Here is a 15,500-nt window from a genome sequence, read left to right on the forward strand (position 1 = left end):
AAAACATCCACTGAGAAATGTTGAAATAGCAGCCCTGCTGAAAACTGTTCATGGGTGCACATGCTGAAGACCTTAAAAGAATGTCCAATTTTAAATCAGGTAATATTTTGGTTTTTTTTAAATCTATTTTTAAGCTACATACACTGGAGGCAATTCAGCTAGTGGCAAATTATATTTTGCAACTACAAATACAAACAACATACTCTCTGCAGCTGTAGGACATTTTTGATCACGCTTTTTTATATACAAAAACAAAACAAAACCAAAAAAAACTGAATACTTTAACATTTTCAGCATTTATCAAGTCATTTTTCACTCTGTGTACCCGTCTGTGCTAATACCTTAATGTCTGTCACCTTGCAACAGTGTTTCCCCTGCCTTCAGTTAGCTGTATTCCCCTTTCTGTCCCTCATCATATTTTCTATCCGGACAGCTGTCAGAAGGCTACCTGGGTTATTATCTTGATATGAGATACACCATGTTGGCCTTGAGCATCTCGCTCTCATTTTACCTCTACCTCCCATGCCCCCTCCACCCCGACTCCCTGCTCACTCACTTCTTATATCAGGTAATAGGTGTATTGATCTGTGGCTACCTCTGTTGCCGGGTGACAGAAGGACTAGTGGGAATTAAGTGGTCAATCTGCATTATTGACATGCTTGCCCTTTTATAGCCCTTCATCTTGATGTGTGTATAAGTGGACATACACAAGTTCAGATAAATTCTTACATGTTTATATCATGCTATCAGTGTGCACATTTCAAAGATACTTGACCAACCCCGACCCCCATTTTTCCCTAAAAACTTTATTTTTGAGCCGCGAAAAAAAATGATCCAAGGCTGATGGTATGCTGATTAATAAGGTGTCAATTGAAATTGGACAACCTCCTCTCCATAATGAGAACTGCCCGCTTACGTCAGCTCAGAATGCCCAGACCAATTTGAAGAGACAGAAAAGAAGAGAGGTTTGCATCAGCCGTGAGTGTTGTGTCCACTGGGGAGCTCTTTACAACGCTGGCTTATTTCTTCTCCTTGTTTACTGTGGAAAGGACACACTGATGACAGCTCTGAGGGCTGAGTGTGTGCTCATAGCTCCAGGCTTCTAAAGTTAAAAAAGAATCTCAGTTTAAATAAAAGAGTGCGTTGCTTCACAGAGGTTTTCAGTACTTGGCGTAGTAACAGCAGGAGCAATGACATGTGCTTCCCCAAGTGGCTGGTGTGCACTGAGAAGTAAAATGGAGATGCTTTGCAAATGCAGGACCTCAGTGAGTGAAACATTTTCAAACAAACTGCACCGCATACTGCCAAGGATACAGACACTACATTCACTGTAACTAATAATCTTTAAATATTTAAAGAAAACTTTAACAACATTAAATTCAGAAATGACCCATCTCCCAGTGTATTATACAACACTGAGGATCATCTCAGACAGTGGGCAGCTCCAGTGGTTCTGGACAGAAACTGCCTCACAGTCATTTCCCACTGCTGTCAGAATTTTTGATGGATCAATTTTTCTTACTCTGCAACTGCCGATGAGCAGTTGAAAACGACACTAGTTAAGAGTTTTGGCAGTGACTTAAGCTACTTTGTTAAAACGTAGGTATGACTGAAGGTTGTAGTATAGATGGCTGTGTTTCATCCAGAGCTAAAACATATATATACACACACACTCTCACTATAACCACGACTAAGGAAACCCGCCATGTCTTTGTGCGACGCAGAAAAGGTGAACGGATGGTCTCTATATGCATGGTTTTCCACAGCGAAGCATGGAGGAGGAGGTTTGATAGTGTGGGTTTGCTTTGCTGGTGGAGAAGAATCAGAATCCTTTAATAATCCTTAAGGAAATTAAATCACCCCAAACACACCACCTATTTGGAAGAATCTAAAATATGTTTTGAGATATTTCACACTTTTTAGCTTACTACATAATTCCATTTGTGTTCATTCATAGTTTTGATGCGTTCATTGAGAATCTAAAATGTAGTAAACAGTCATGAAAATAAAGAAAAACCATTAAATGAGAAGGTGTGTCTAAACTTGACTGGTAGCGTATGCTAAAAATGTACAGTGATTCAAGAGTAGGCAACACTTTTCAAAGCAGTGTTGGCTCTGATATGCTGGGTCAAAACTGCAGTGAATTATGTTTAGATTACTCATGGACTTATAGTTCATTACATGTACCTGTTGTGAAGTTAGTTCACTGCCAAATAGACTGTGCCAGATGGAGTAACTTTGTGCATCAGTTATATCTTCTATTCTTTTTGATGCACTTACTTGACCATTACCCTGCGTAACGTTGTTTTGTGGTGTCTGTTAATCACATTGATCGCTTATTTTCATGCTTCATTAACATTCAGTCATAGTGTTAGCTTCAAGGACCCAATTTCACTGTTTCATTTGTTTAGCCCAGCTGTTTTTAATCTTTTATAATGAAAGCTTTTCAATCGACTATGAAAGTACGTGCACATTTAATGATTCTATCCACTGTTTAAAACAGTAGAAACTACATAATCTACAGTAAATGAAGAGAATTTCTATCCTGGGCTCACGTCTTTCTCGTGGAATGCTCTCCATCCTAAATAATGCTCTCTGTATTCTATATATTGACTTGTACATTGACTGAGTTCAGTCACTAAAAGTGGGCATGTGGAGGTCTCCATCTTCCACGAGATGATTATACTGTTATTCCACCCAGGCTCCCCAGGTACTGTACTACATATTGTCCAATGAGTTGGGCAAAGTCTATGAATTGATGGCAATCTTTTGATAGACACCTCCCATGGCAATAGATTAGGCATTACATCGCATGGGAACTATCAACCGGATGTGCTGCATTCTCTGCCTTCTGCAATGAACACTCCAACTCCCACAGGATTTAATTAATCACTGCCTTGCTTGACTAACACACACACACACACACACACACACACACACCTCATATTACTGGAGGCTGTCTTGTGAATTAATAGCCTATCCACTATAAAGTCTTTTGGATTTGATAGGTCGTTGCCCTATCAAAATTCTCAAAAGATTATTATTGTAATTAGACAGCTATACATTTTCTACTAAGGCTAGAATTACCTTCCATTGCATACATGCTGTTATTTTTAATATATAGTTGCTGACCTTGTACTAGACTTTATAGAAAGATTGATGTAACCGTTATGGCTTCACCCAATAGTTAGTCCCTCTGTGAAGCCTTACGCTGAGTGGTTTCACCATTGCAATCTTTGTGTTTTGAAAGCAGATAGGAAGAGCAAGGGGTGAATGTGATTGAGAAACTGAGGGACACTGTAAAGTTATATTCTAGCAACTTGCCAATCACAGAGTAAATCACACCCAGCTTTAGCCTCCCTATTCTAAGGGCCTTTGTTCACTGAAAGCAATTGTTGTGCTCTCAGCATCTATTTTCTACACAAACTAAGAAGAATTTGAATATAATGGAGGTCAAAGTTCTTGCCACAAAAACACACCTGACAGTTCAACATTTGGAACACTGCTGCACTTATCGATGTCACTTTCCCTGACAAACCAATCAAAATCAAGAGTGAGCAAGACTTGCGCTATACTTTCAGAAGTAATGGCAAAAACATTTTTCATTTTGCCTTTGTACACCACAATACTGGATTTGATATCAAACACTCAATAAATGATTGATGTGTGGATTTAAGCTTTAATTAGGGTTTAACAAAAGTATATTAGAAATTAAGTTGGAAATCAGAGAGGATTTTTTGTTGTATTTTTTTTTTTTTTAATTTGGATGAAAAAATGTCTTCCTTTTTCCAAGGCTGGAAAGATGGCACTTGATCTGATAAATCTTGATTTGATGTGATTATGAAGCATAGATAATGAATGACTCCATGGACCAAGTAGTGAATGCTTTCCCATGCACACTTTGGCACACTTAAACCACAGCCAAGAGGGGTTTTTTGGGGTTTGTTTTTTTTTTACCTAAAGAATGATTCCTAAAAACCAAAGGTTCAGTTTGTATGAGTGAAAAACCATTATAGACTTGTCAGTATGTCATCTAGGTAGAAGAATTTAAAATCCTTCTCACATACAAGAGCTGGTATAATCAGGTCCCACTGTACATTAAAGACCTCATAGCCCCAGTATAGTGCTTTGCTATCAGATTCTTGGCTTACTTGTGGTTCTTAGGATATTTAAAAGCAGAGCCTTCATCTTTCAGGACCCTCTGCTGTGGAACCAGTAGTAAGGGCTGGATCAGGTAAGCATGAAGTTACACGGCTATTAGCCTAGGATGCTGATGGCTTCCCATGAGTGTTTCTTCTTCATTCCCCCCTTCAGTTTGTGTTTATACACCACTCTTCAATTAATCATTAGTTATTATTTATCTCTGTTAATTAATCTCTTCCCTTATCCCCAACCAGTCTTGGCAGATGGCTGCCCCTCACTGAGCCTGGTTCTGCTGGAGATTTCTTTATGCCAAAAGGGAGTTTTTCCTTCCCACTGTTTCCGAAGTGCTTGCTCACAGAGAATCGTCGGATTGTTAACATTTCTCTCAAGCTCCTTGAGGCTTTGTGAAAGTCTGGAATTATTCTACAGCAGCCTCTAACGTGACATAAAGAAGTGCTGCTTAATAAATGGCACTGTCTACTATTGTTACAATCACCTGTCTTGTTCTGCTCCCACCCCTGACACCAACCAGTCACCTCAAAATTACATGTGATTCAAGGTTGTCCCTTTGCATGGTAAAGAAATGCAGTATAAAGGGAAATTAAATGTCATTTCTCACCAGCCTCCACAGTCCAATAATGAGTAAATCACAAAAATAGTCATAAAAAACTTAAACTAAAGGATAAATAACAATCAAGCAGCTGAGACACTCAGCAATCCCCTGATGATGGAAGACACTTATGTATTGGTTACACTGAAAGCATAATACTATATTAGCTCAAACAGTAGTGTTGGAAGGTTAGTGGCTCGATCCCCAACTTCTTCGGTTTGTATGTTGATCTATCTTTAAAAAAAAAAAAAAAGAACTGGACTTCACAGTATAGTGAATGTGATTTTGTGTGTTGAGCTGAGTAGAAAAGTGCTATATAAATATTGTCCATTTTTACTACACCTCAGTGCACAAACCAAACATAATGCAAAAAGCTGATGAATAGAGAAGTGATGGGATATGCATGCATTACCATTACTGGGAACTGTATAGGTATACGTAATTAAGAAACATACAATTACTTCCCAATCATGCCTGAAAGCTCCCTGCAGGTCAGACGACCTTTACGTTCACAGAGTGTCACAGGGTAGCTTTCAATGTTTCATTGTGTCAGGAGAAATGTCTCTGCGGCCTCCTCCTCCAAACATTTAACTGTTAATTGTGTACCTAGTCTGAGCTGTGTAGTAGTGATTTCCCCCCCTTAAAAACACTTCACACTGCTTAATCCAGATTGGTCTGTGTTTGAATGCCACAGTCAGAGTATTGTCATCAAGCAAAGGTCATATGAATCTAGTTTTGGGAACATCACATTGAGTTTAATGAACTACAGGCCCTGCCAGTCACCCAGAATCCCTTTCACGATGTGGTAATGGTAGCAGTTTGGAAACACTGATCTTTAGTTGAAAAATCTGTGGAAATTAGGCCATGTGATGCAGCCATATCAAAATAGAGCAGTTTCTCTAAGGAATGTTTCCAACATCTTGCAGATTCCATGCCGCAAGACTGAAAATGAATAATACGATGTTCATAAGGAAATGCTTGGGAGTGTATCCGATCAGTCATACTGAGCCTCAGTTTTGATTCAAGATATCTCTGTGTGCCAAGTAGAAAAAAGAAAATAAACAAACTAGACGAGTCACACAACTGTGACTCACGAGCACCTCAAGTATTTTTCTAAAAAGTGAATTTGTAGCTATGAAGCATGAAATGCTGAGAGACATGAAAGGCACCAGATCAGGAGCTGGGATTTGGGAAAGTGCCACAGTAGAAGTGCTTAGTGTTTGTTATGCATAAAGCTAGTAAATGAATACAAGTAATAACAGAACCTAAAAGTTTATTTTTTTTTCCATACTCTTATTTTGATTATTGCCATTTCAGCTTTGAAAGTAGTTCTATTTACAGAGACATTCTGGGAACTTTCATATTATGAGCTGTACAAGATTCAGTTTTGATTCAGATTTCTCTGATACACTTTTTCCTCTCCATATGTCATCAGGAGAGTCTTGACTGCTGTTTGTATTGTCTAATGGAAGGCACTGAATGCCATATCAGCACGTAGCTCAAACTCTATTGGCAGGTGTGTAGGACAGATGGGCAGATGAGTGCTAGTGTGTGAATGATTATTGGCTAAAGGACTTGCCGACTGGGGTCTTCACCAGCGAATCAATCAGGGCTATTTAGCAACCTCTGGGTGCAGCATAAGACCTGCTAAAGTGTTTATAATGAACCCACAAGGGCAAAGCTGGTGTGCGTGTGCATCTTGTTCTGACCACAGACTTGACTTAACCTTATAGATCTAACAGAAAAGGGCACAAACCACAGATAGCCCAGTATCTCTTCACATTAATCCCTAAGTGGCTTCTTAAACTCTCAAATTCCTGTAGTTGCGTAGAAAATATAGTTTACTACCTAGCTATCATTAGTGACTTAACATACAATTGTATAAATAATCATTTTTGGTGTTAGTCACCAGCCCGGCAACAGGCTGGCGACCTGTTCAAGGTGTACCCTACCTCTTGTCTTATAGTAGCTGAGAGACTCCTGGAGTCACAAATCATAATCTAAAAATCACTGATAAAAATGTATAAAGGGTAGTATTGGCCAAAATACTAGAAATAATAGCGCATTAATCAATACATACATAAGACATTACACTCATAAATAGTCAAAATAAATATGGACATCAAAATGAGGACATTAGTTAAATATATAACTTTTTTTAAATATACATTTATGTTTATAAATGTATCATTCCTTGACAACAATTTATGTCCATTTATTTCACAAAACCATTTCTGAATTTTTTTTTAAACATGTGAAATGTCACTTAAAGTGTGTGAAGAGGTAGAATTTTTTGCCCATTGACTTGCTGGTATCATGATCATAATTGGTGCCTCAAGTCAGGAGATTTTTATTCAAAAATCACAAGAAAGTAGAAATAACAGAGTTGAGCATGACGATTAAACTAAACAGGCAAAAAACAACAACAACAACAACACTGAATCCAACCAAACAATGTGACAAAGGACAAAGAGGAGCAGAGGACATCCATTCTAAGAACTAGCTGAGACAGAAGAAGGCAAAAAACAGGGGTGAAAGCAACCAACAAACGATATCACTGGGTGTGTGTGTGTGTGTGTGTGTGTGTGTGTGTGTGTGTGTGTGTGCGCACGCGCGCGCCAGACAGACAGAAAAAAAACCCCAAAAATAACCCAAAAAACCAACCAAACTTTCAAAATACAACAGGGAAAGGCGAACACAGACATGAATACTACATCTGTGGAAATATTACATGTGTCAAAAAATATTTCACAGCCATTCACACAGACTGCCTAATTTTGCTGGATGAATTTGTGGCATTTATTTTTTTCAAAACAAGCTTGATTTTTCTAAGATTTTGGATGTACATAAACAGATCGGACCATTTAGACCACTTGGCAACAAATGTGCTGCAGCTCAAAATGGGCACCGCTACACAATACACAAATGGTATAGAATCTCAGACACACAGCTAGATGCTGCTCTGGGTCAATTGGCTCTCTGAAATCTTTAATCTCTGCCTCCTCAGATGCGGTCCCATCTGACATCCTGAAATATGTATGAAAGCTGCCGTGATACAGCTTCAACTCTTGGATCGAACCATGAAATTCTTATGAGAATTGGATGAACCGGGAATCGGTTTCTTCCTTTTCTTTGTAGAAACATAAGATAAGAAAACCTTTATTAGTCCCGCACGTGGGAAATTTGTTTTGTCACTGCAGAAAGTGGACAGTGCAAAGTTATATAGCAAAAGTCAGAGAACACTGGAATACAATAAGAATAACATACTGTGCAGAATAGAATAGAATAAAATACTATATACAATAAAATAAAATAAATCAGGATCAGCTCATCATCAGTTTTTTCACTGTGCATTTGTTTGAGGATGAATTTTCCACAACACTGCAACATGTTCACTCTGTGTGTGTTACATGACAAATTCACATCCAAAACATTTGGAGTTTTGTTTTTCATTTTCACTTTCAGAACACGCTCTGTGTTTCCTTGTTAAGTGTTAAGGCTTTTACACACCAAGGGACCAAAGCTTGAATATGGAAATGGCAAAGACTGAATGATGGTGACTGAACAGTGTTGCATAGAATTAACTGTGGTCAGTTGTTAAAAATCCCAAATGTGTTGTTGCCTGTAACAGAAATTTATGTCGACTGCTTATATTCATATTCCAGCCAGAACCTCATAGATATGAAATAGAAATTTAGAAATTCCTCCACAAATAACAACATAGATTTTGCCAAATGACATTCAGCAACTTAGTGCTGCAAGCAATTGCAATTGCTTGCTGTAAGCAATAAAATTCAATACAACAGCAGATTTTTTCCTAGTCAGACGGAAAGTATCATCCTACATTTAGTTTTGTCTGACTGGGACAGACGATATGACAATTTATTTAATTTTATTTTTGTCTAAAAGCTACTCTGTTTGAGATTGATAATGGCTACACCTCTCGTTAGTGAAATACTGTATATAAAATATCACAGATAGAGACAAAGGATTTATTCCATTTCTCTTGTGGGAAAGCTACTTTCTGAACTATTTTCTTCAGCGCTGGCATGTTGTCTGAAGCAGTGCAGTAAGGCAGACATAATTTGTTTGTCGTCTGGTTTGAGTAAACTGCTGAAGGTGTATTGAATGGTTGGCATTTAAAGTGTTCTTTTGATTTGGCCATTGCAATTTCTTAAATTGCTACTTTTCATGAATACGGCCAGGACTAAACTAAACTTTGTACAGCTCAGAATGTAAATGTTCTTGCTTTACCCAATCCAGCTTTAGTTATAAAACTCTTTAAAATAGCCAGCACGGGACCAAAGTGCTGTACGGTAAATAAGTTAAGAACAATAAAATAAGACAATACAGGAAAAAATAAAACATAATTAAAATTAAAACACCCCTACATTTAAAAAAAACAAAAACACAAACAAACATATTTGATTTGATATACCTTTATTAGTCCCACAAGGGGAAATTTCATAAGGCTGCCGACCTATTGCACGGAATGGCGGCGCCATCTTACCCTCCGACCATACATACATTACATGGGGAAGAGAGGTATAACAATGGAAAATGCACCACATAAGGAAAGATAAGGAGAGAAAAAAAACTCCCCCCAGACTGAGCTCCAACAGGGAGATCAGTTTGAGAACAGAAAAGAAAAAAAAAAAAAAAAAAAAAAAAAAAGACCTCTGCACATAGCACATGAAAAAAAAAAAACTCTTAATACACCAAAGAAACACATGACAAGCAACAGGGGTGGGTAAAGGGTGCAGCATCAGAAGGGAATAAGCGTCGAAGGCGTTTGGAAAGGGAGGGGGGATGAGTGTGTGCATATCAGTGTATATATGTATGTGTGTGCGTGTCCAGAGTTCAGCTGAGACAGTGTCCTTCGCCCTGCTAGGCTAAGTAAACAGTCATCCAGCCAACCCAGGTGGCCTTGCATGGAATGGGAAGGAACAGACTAAACACAGTCGTTATCAGGGTGTTGTTGTTCAGCTCCAGCCTTGAGACCGCAGCTGGCGCCAAAGGGGTGTCCGCATAAGTGATGGTGGTTTTTACTTTAGTGCGAACAGCTCATATGAATTTCAAAGCAGTTCTACAGTCCAACACTGGTCTCTCAATCTCCCGTTGGAGAGCCGCGAGCTTCACCATACTTACGTTCTGTGATGTTGTCATTTCTTGTGCTCAAGGAGCCGATTCTGAGAACTCACGGCTATTCCGAGCTAGCCCTTCCGAGATGTATCCAGTCTGCAGTCAGAGATCTTATTCTGAGTATTCACAGCAGCCGTAGCCTCTCCAAGATCTTATCCGTGCTGCGCTCAATGAGCCCATTTTGAGAAACTCACGCGTCTCCCATCGTTTCAATCCCAGTGGGCAGCCTTGTGGGGGTTTGAACAGCCGGTTCCGCTTTCTTAATTCTTTGATAAGTCAGGGCCAAGCCAGCTCCGATCAGCCAGAACCCTGTTACCATGGTTCCGAATAGGTAGATATCTTCAGCACTCAGGCTCACCCAAGCCCAAACTTCTCGTTGAGAAGGGGTGTCAATTGCATTCAGAGACCAGTTGATCCAATCCATAATTCCTCTTTTAGGTTTTAAAGAACAGAATGTGAGAGAGTGTTCCAGGGAAAAGTAATACAAAAAACACGAGACTAGACAAGGACATAAGAGGATAAGCAGGGAAGCTAAGGGAGAGGAGGAGGAGGAGAGGAGAAAAGTGTGACCGCCTTCGTCAAGAGCAGAGACTTTGAGTTTGACTCTGTAAAACGTGACAAAAAAAAAAAAAAAAAAACATAATCACCCGCTGTTCACTGCGTGGGAAGAAAACTTCTTTTTACAACAACCCCCCAAACTTCCGTGCAAGCACCGAGTACTCTGCCACGGGAATGTGAAATTCACAGAGAAACTCCCAGATTCTTCCACTGACTGCTGTGACACACCTGCACCAGGGCAAACATCCGCCTGCCCCACTCCTGCTATACAGATGAAAATAGAGCAACAGGACCACCGAGTCTTTGATTTTATTTAGTTTCTGCTGTGTTTTACTTGCATCTATTGGAAAGAGTGAGTGTAAACAAAAAAAAAAAACTAAGGCAAGGCAAGGCAAGGCAAGTTTATTTGTATAGCACAATTCAACAACAAGGTGATTCAAAGTGCTTTACAGAGACATTAGAAACAAGAACAAATAAAAAGCATGATTTAAAATTGATTAAAACAAGCAAATAAACTAACTAACTAATTAACAAACAAACAAACAAACAACAGTATATAAAATCAAAACAGATAAAATCAGAACAGTAGATAAAATCAGTAGTTAAATGTAAGTTTTGAAATTTAAGCTTAAAGTGTGGATTTGGTGCTTTATTCAAATGCAGCTGAGAACAGGTGAGTCTTCAACCTGGATTTAAATAAACTGAGTGTTTCAGCTGATCTGAGGCTTTCTGGGAGTTTGTTCCAGATATAAGGAGCATAAAAGCTGAATGCAGCTTCTCCGTGTCTGGTTCTGACTCTGGGAACTGATAAAAGACCGGATCCAGATGACCTGAGGGATCTGGATGGTTCATACTGGGTCAGGAGGTCATTGATGTATTTTGGTCCTAAACCATTCAGAGCTTTATAGGCCAGCATCAGAACTTTAAAGTCTATCCTCTGACGGACAGGCAGCCAGTGTAAGGACCTCAGAGCTGGACTGATGTGGTCCACTTTTTTGGTCTTAGTGAGGACTCGAGCAGCAGAGTTCTGAATGAGCTATAGTTGTCTGACTGATTTTTTAGGTAGACCTGTAAAGATGCTGTTACAGTAATCAAGCCTACTAAAGATGAATGCATGGACTAGTTTTTCCAGGTCCTGTTGAGACATCAGATCTTTTATCCTTGATATATTCTTGAGGTGATAGTAAGCTGACTTTGTTATTGTCTTAATGTGTTTTTCTAAGTTTAGGTCTGCATCCATCACTACACCCAAATTTCTCGCCTGGTTTGTGGTTTTTAGATGTATAGATTGAAGTTCTCTGGTGACCTGTAATCGTTTTTCTTTGGCGCCAAAGACTATTACCTCAGTTTTGTTTTTGTTTAGCTGGAGAAAATTGTGGCACAACCAGTCATTGATTTCCTCAATGCATTTACCAAGAGCCTGTACAGGGCCTCGGTCTCCTGGTGACATTGTGATATATATTTGTGTGTCATCTGCATAGCTGTGATAGTTTATTTTGTTGTTGTTTATAATCTGTGCCAGTGGGAGCATGTAGATATTAAACAGAAGGGGTCCCAAGATGGAACCTTGGGGAACTCCACATGTGATACTTGTCTGCTCAGATGTGAAGTTACCTATTGATACAAAGTATTTCCTGTTTTCTACGTATGTTTTGAACCAGTTTAGTACAGTTCCTGAAAGACCTGTCCAGTTCTCCAGTCGTTTGAGTAATATGTTGTGGTCAACTGTATCAAATGCTGCACTGAGATCCAGTAAAACTAGGACTGACATTTTTCCACTGTCTGTATTCAGACATATGTCATTAAACACTTTGGTCAGAGCGGTTTCAGTGCTGTGGTTCTGTCTAAAACCTGACTGGAAGGCATCGTAGCAATTATTTTGTTGTAAGAAGTAACTGAGCTGTTGAGAAACTGCTTTTTCAATGATCTTACTTAAAAACGGGAGATTTGAGATCGGCCTGTAGTTGTTCATTTGTGTCTTGTCAAGATTGTCCTTTTTCAGTATAGGTTTGATTACAGCAGTTTTTAGTGATTCTGGAAACACACCTGATAATAAAGAAAAGTTGACGATCTGTAACAGGTCTGACTCTAAAGTCTTTGAGACCTTTTTGAAAAAACTTGTTGGCAGGACATCTAAACAGCAGGAGGAGGAGTTCAGTTGACCTAAGATGTCCTCCAGGTCTTTGCTGTTAATAGGTTGAAACTGTTTCATGGTGTTTAAACAGTTTTTTGGTGGACACAGTACATATCCTGGATCTGCTGTTGATGTACCAATTGCTTGTCTAATTTTTTGGATTTTTTCAGTGAAGAATTTGGCAAAGTCATTGCAGGCCATGGTCGAATGAAGTTCAGCTGCCACTGACGCAGGAGGGTTTGTTAGCCTGTCAACTGTAGAAAATAAGACCCGAGCATTATGGCTGTTTTTAGTGATGATGTCAGAGAAGTAGGACCTCCTTGCATTCCTCAGTTGTAAATTATAATTGTGAAGTTTCTCTTTATAAATGTCATAATGAACCTGGAGGTTCGTTTTTCTCCATCTGCGCTCAGCTTTCCTACACTCTCTTTTTTCATTTTTCACCAGTGTGGAGTTTCTCCATGGAGACTTTTTCCTTCCAGAGATAACCTTCACCTTAATGGGAGCAATAGTGTCCATTACATTTAACATGTTAGCATTGAAGCTATTGACGAGCTCATTGACTGACCCTCTGGACTAGGGTTGCCAACCGTCCCTTAAAATACGGAATCGTCCCGTATTTCGAAACAAAAGTACACGTCCCGTATTGAGCTAATAAGGGACGCACTTTGTCCCGTAATACAGTGAGAATCAAAAGTAGTCTATAAATGTTTATGGAATTAACACTTTGTTTGAAAACATAATTCCCAGCCCCTCTCCTGCTTTGTGACCAATGAGCTGACAGCACACTTATGACAATTCGAGTATGACAATTCAGATTACCGCTCATCTCATTGGTCGAGGAAAGGTCGCTTGCGGAGAAAATACCGGAAGACAACAGATGACCACAACAAGAAGAATGGCCAACAGGGGAACAAACGCCGACTCTGCGGTGCAAGTCTCGGATGACAGTACACCTAAAGCTGGGCAAACACTGTGCGATTTTTTTCAGTCACGTTATTCAGCTCCTGCTCAAACTGCACGATTGACTCGCAGGGGTTAGAAGTTCGTATGTCAAGATGTACTCTCACACTATACCGCCCGATGCTCTGATGCGACCTGAGTGCTCACACTGTGCCTCCATAACATGAAGGTTATAACAGAAAATCTGTCGCTCGCTCTCTCTGTCTTTCACTCACACAGACACACCACTACCATCAACTTTGCTAAATTGCTAATGAAAAACATTGATCAGGCAGCTGTGATTGAGCAGCAGTGTAAATCCAACTATTTTCACGGTTGTTGTGGTCGTGATAATTTTGTGATGCCACATCGAAAAGGCTCGGATGAGCTTTCCAAAGTTCTACAAGTTGTGCCTCCGCTTGTGTCCAGATCACACGCTGCACAGCCGTGCTGCTCCGTCTTTTTCACCAACGTTTACGTTTGCGCGTGAGCAGTGTGAGCGCCTGTGGTGACACCCTCACGAGCGATTGATGATCGGGAGCTGGTCGTGAGGTGTTAATCACTTCTCGTTACCCCACGTATACTACACGACGCACGATGAAGGCCAAAATCGGTCCGATCACTCAAAAATCGGCTCAAAATGGGCCAAAAATCGCACAGTGTGAGCCCAGCATTAGAGCAGCAATGTTTGTTCCCCTCAGAGAAAGGGAAGAATGGGAAAAGGAAAACACCTGGCTGGAAAACGTTAATATGGGCATGTGCAGTGAATATCAGCGCTATGTGGCCAGAAGTGTGATAATATAATTTATTTTGTGTAATAAACAACTGCAAGGATAGATGATTACAACAAATTGATGACTAATACATAAAAGTAATACATAGATGAATAATGATGATGAGTTATGATGCGTAATCATGGGAACAAGCGGGTTTACAAACAGGAGCAGCTGATTAGCTTTAGAAAAGCTGAAACAATACCTCAACTGAAGCTAATTGTACTAAATGCACTAAATGTGCACTGTTACAAGAATATTTTTCTTTCTATTGTTTTCTATTATTTTAAGTTAAGCAGGACAGAGTGCTTTTAAAGAAAGATTTACTTATATTCTCAAAAGTTAAGCATGACAGGCTTCTGTTTAAGAAAGAGACCTGTTTTACTGTGTTAATGTTGTCATTTTGAGCTAAAAATAAATGGCTAAATGATCATTTGTTTCACATGTGTTCATATCACAAAGAATAGAATATGCATCTACTTAAATCAACTTCAAGTCAAATGGTTAAAAAAATAATTTCACACACAAAAAAAGAGCTAGAAAATTCACCACACTGGGAAGGGTGAAGACAACTGGGTCGCCCGGCCCTGGCCACGAGGTGTCCCTTATTTATTTTTCAGGGAGTTGGCAACCCTACTCTGGACAGGTCAGGTGTTAATGGGAAGACCTGGTTAAAAATTGCACTACTGTGTTCAGTTATACACCATTTTGTGATCACTGTTGTTGATATATTTGTGTGGGCTGAGATTTTACTTTCAAAGAAAACACAGTAATGATCAGACAGGCCCACATCAGACACAGTAACCTTTGAAATGCTCAGGCCTTTGGAGATCAGTAGGTCAAGAGTGTGTCCTCTATTATGTGTGGCCTCTGTTACATGCTGAGTCAGCCCAAAGTTGCCCAGAGTGTTACTCAGGTCTTTAGTCCCTTTGTCCTGAGGGTTGTCCACATGAATGTTAAAATCCCCAGCAATAATTACACAGTCAAAATCAACACAGATCACAGACAGCAGTTCACTGAGGTCATTAAAAAAGTCTGTGCAGTATTTGGGAGGCCTGTAAACATTAAGAAACACAACTTTGGATGGGGCCTTCAGCTGTAAAGCCACATATTCAAAAGACTGAAAACTTCCAGGAGATAGCTGCTTACATTGAAATGATTCATTAAATAAGACAGCAACCCCTCCTCCTCTCCTGCT

Source organism: Astatotilapia calliptera, chromosome 23, assembly GCF_900246225.1.
Source record: "Astatotilapia calliptera chromosome 23, fAstCal1.2, whole genome shotgun sequence".
NCBI lineage: Eukaryota > Metazoa > Chordata > Actinopteri > Cichliformes > Cichlidae > Astatotilapia > Astatotilapia calliptera.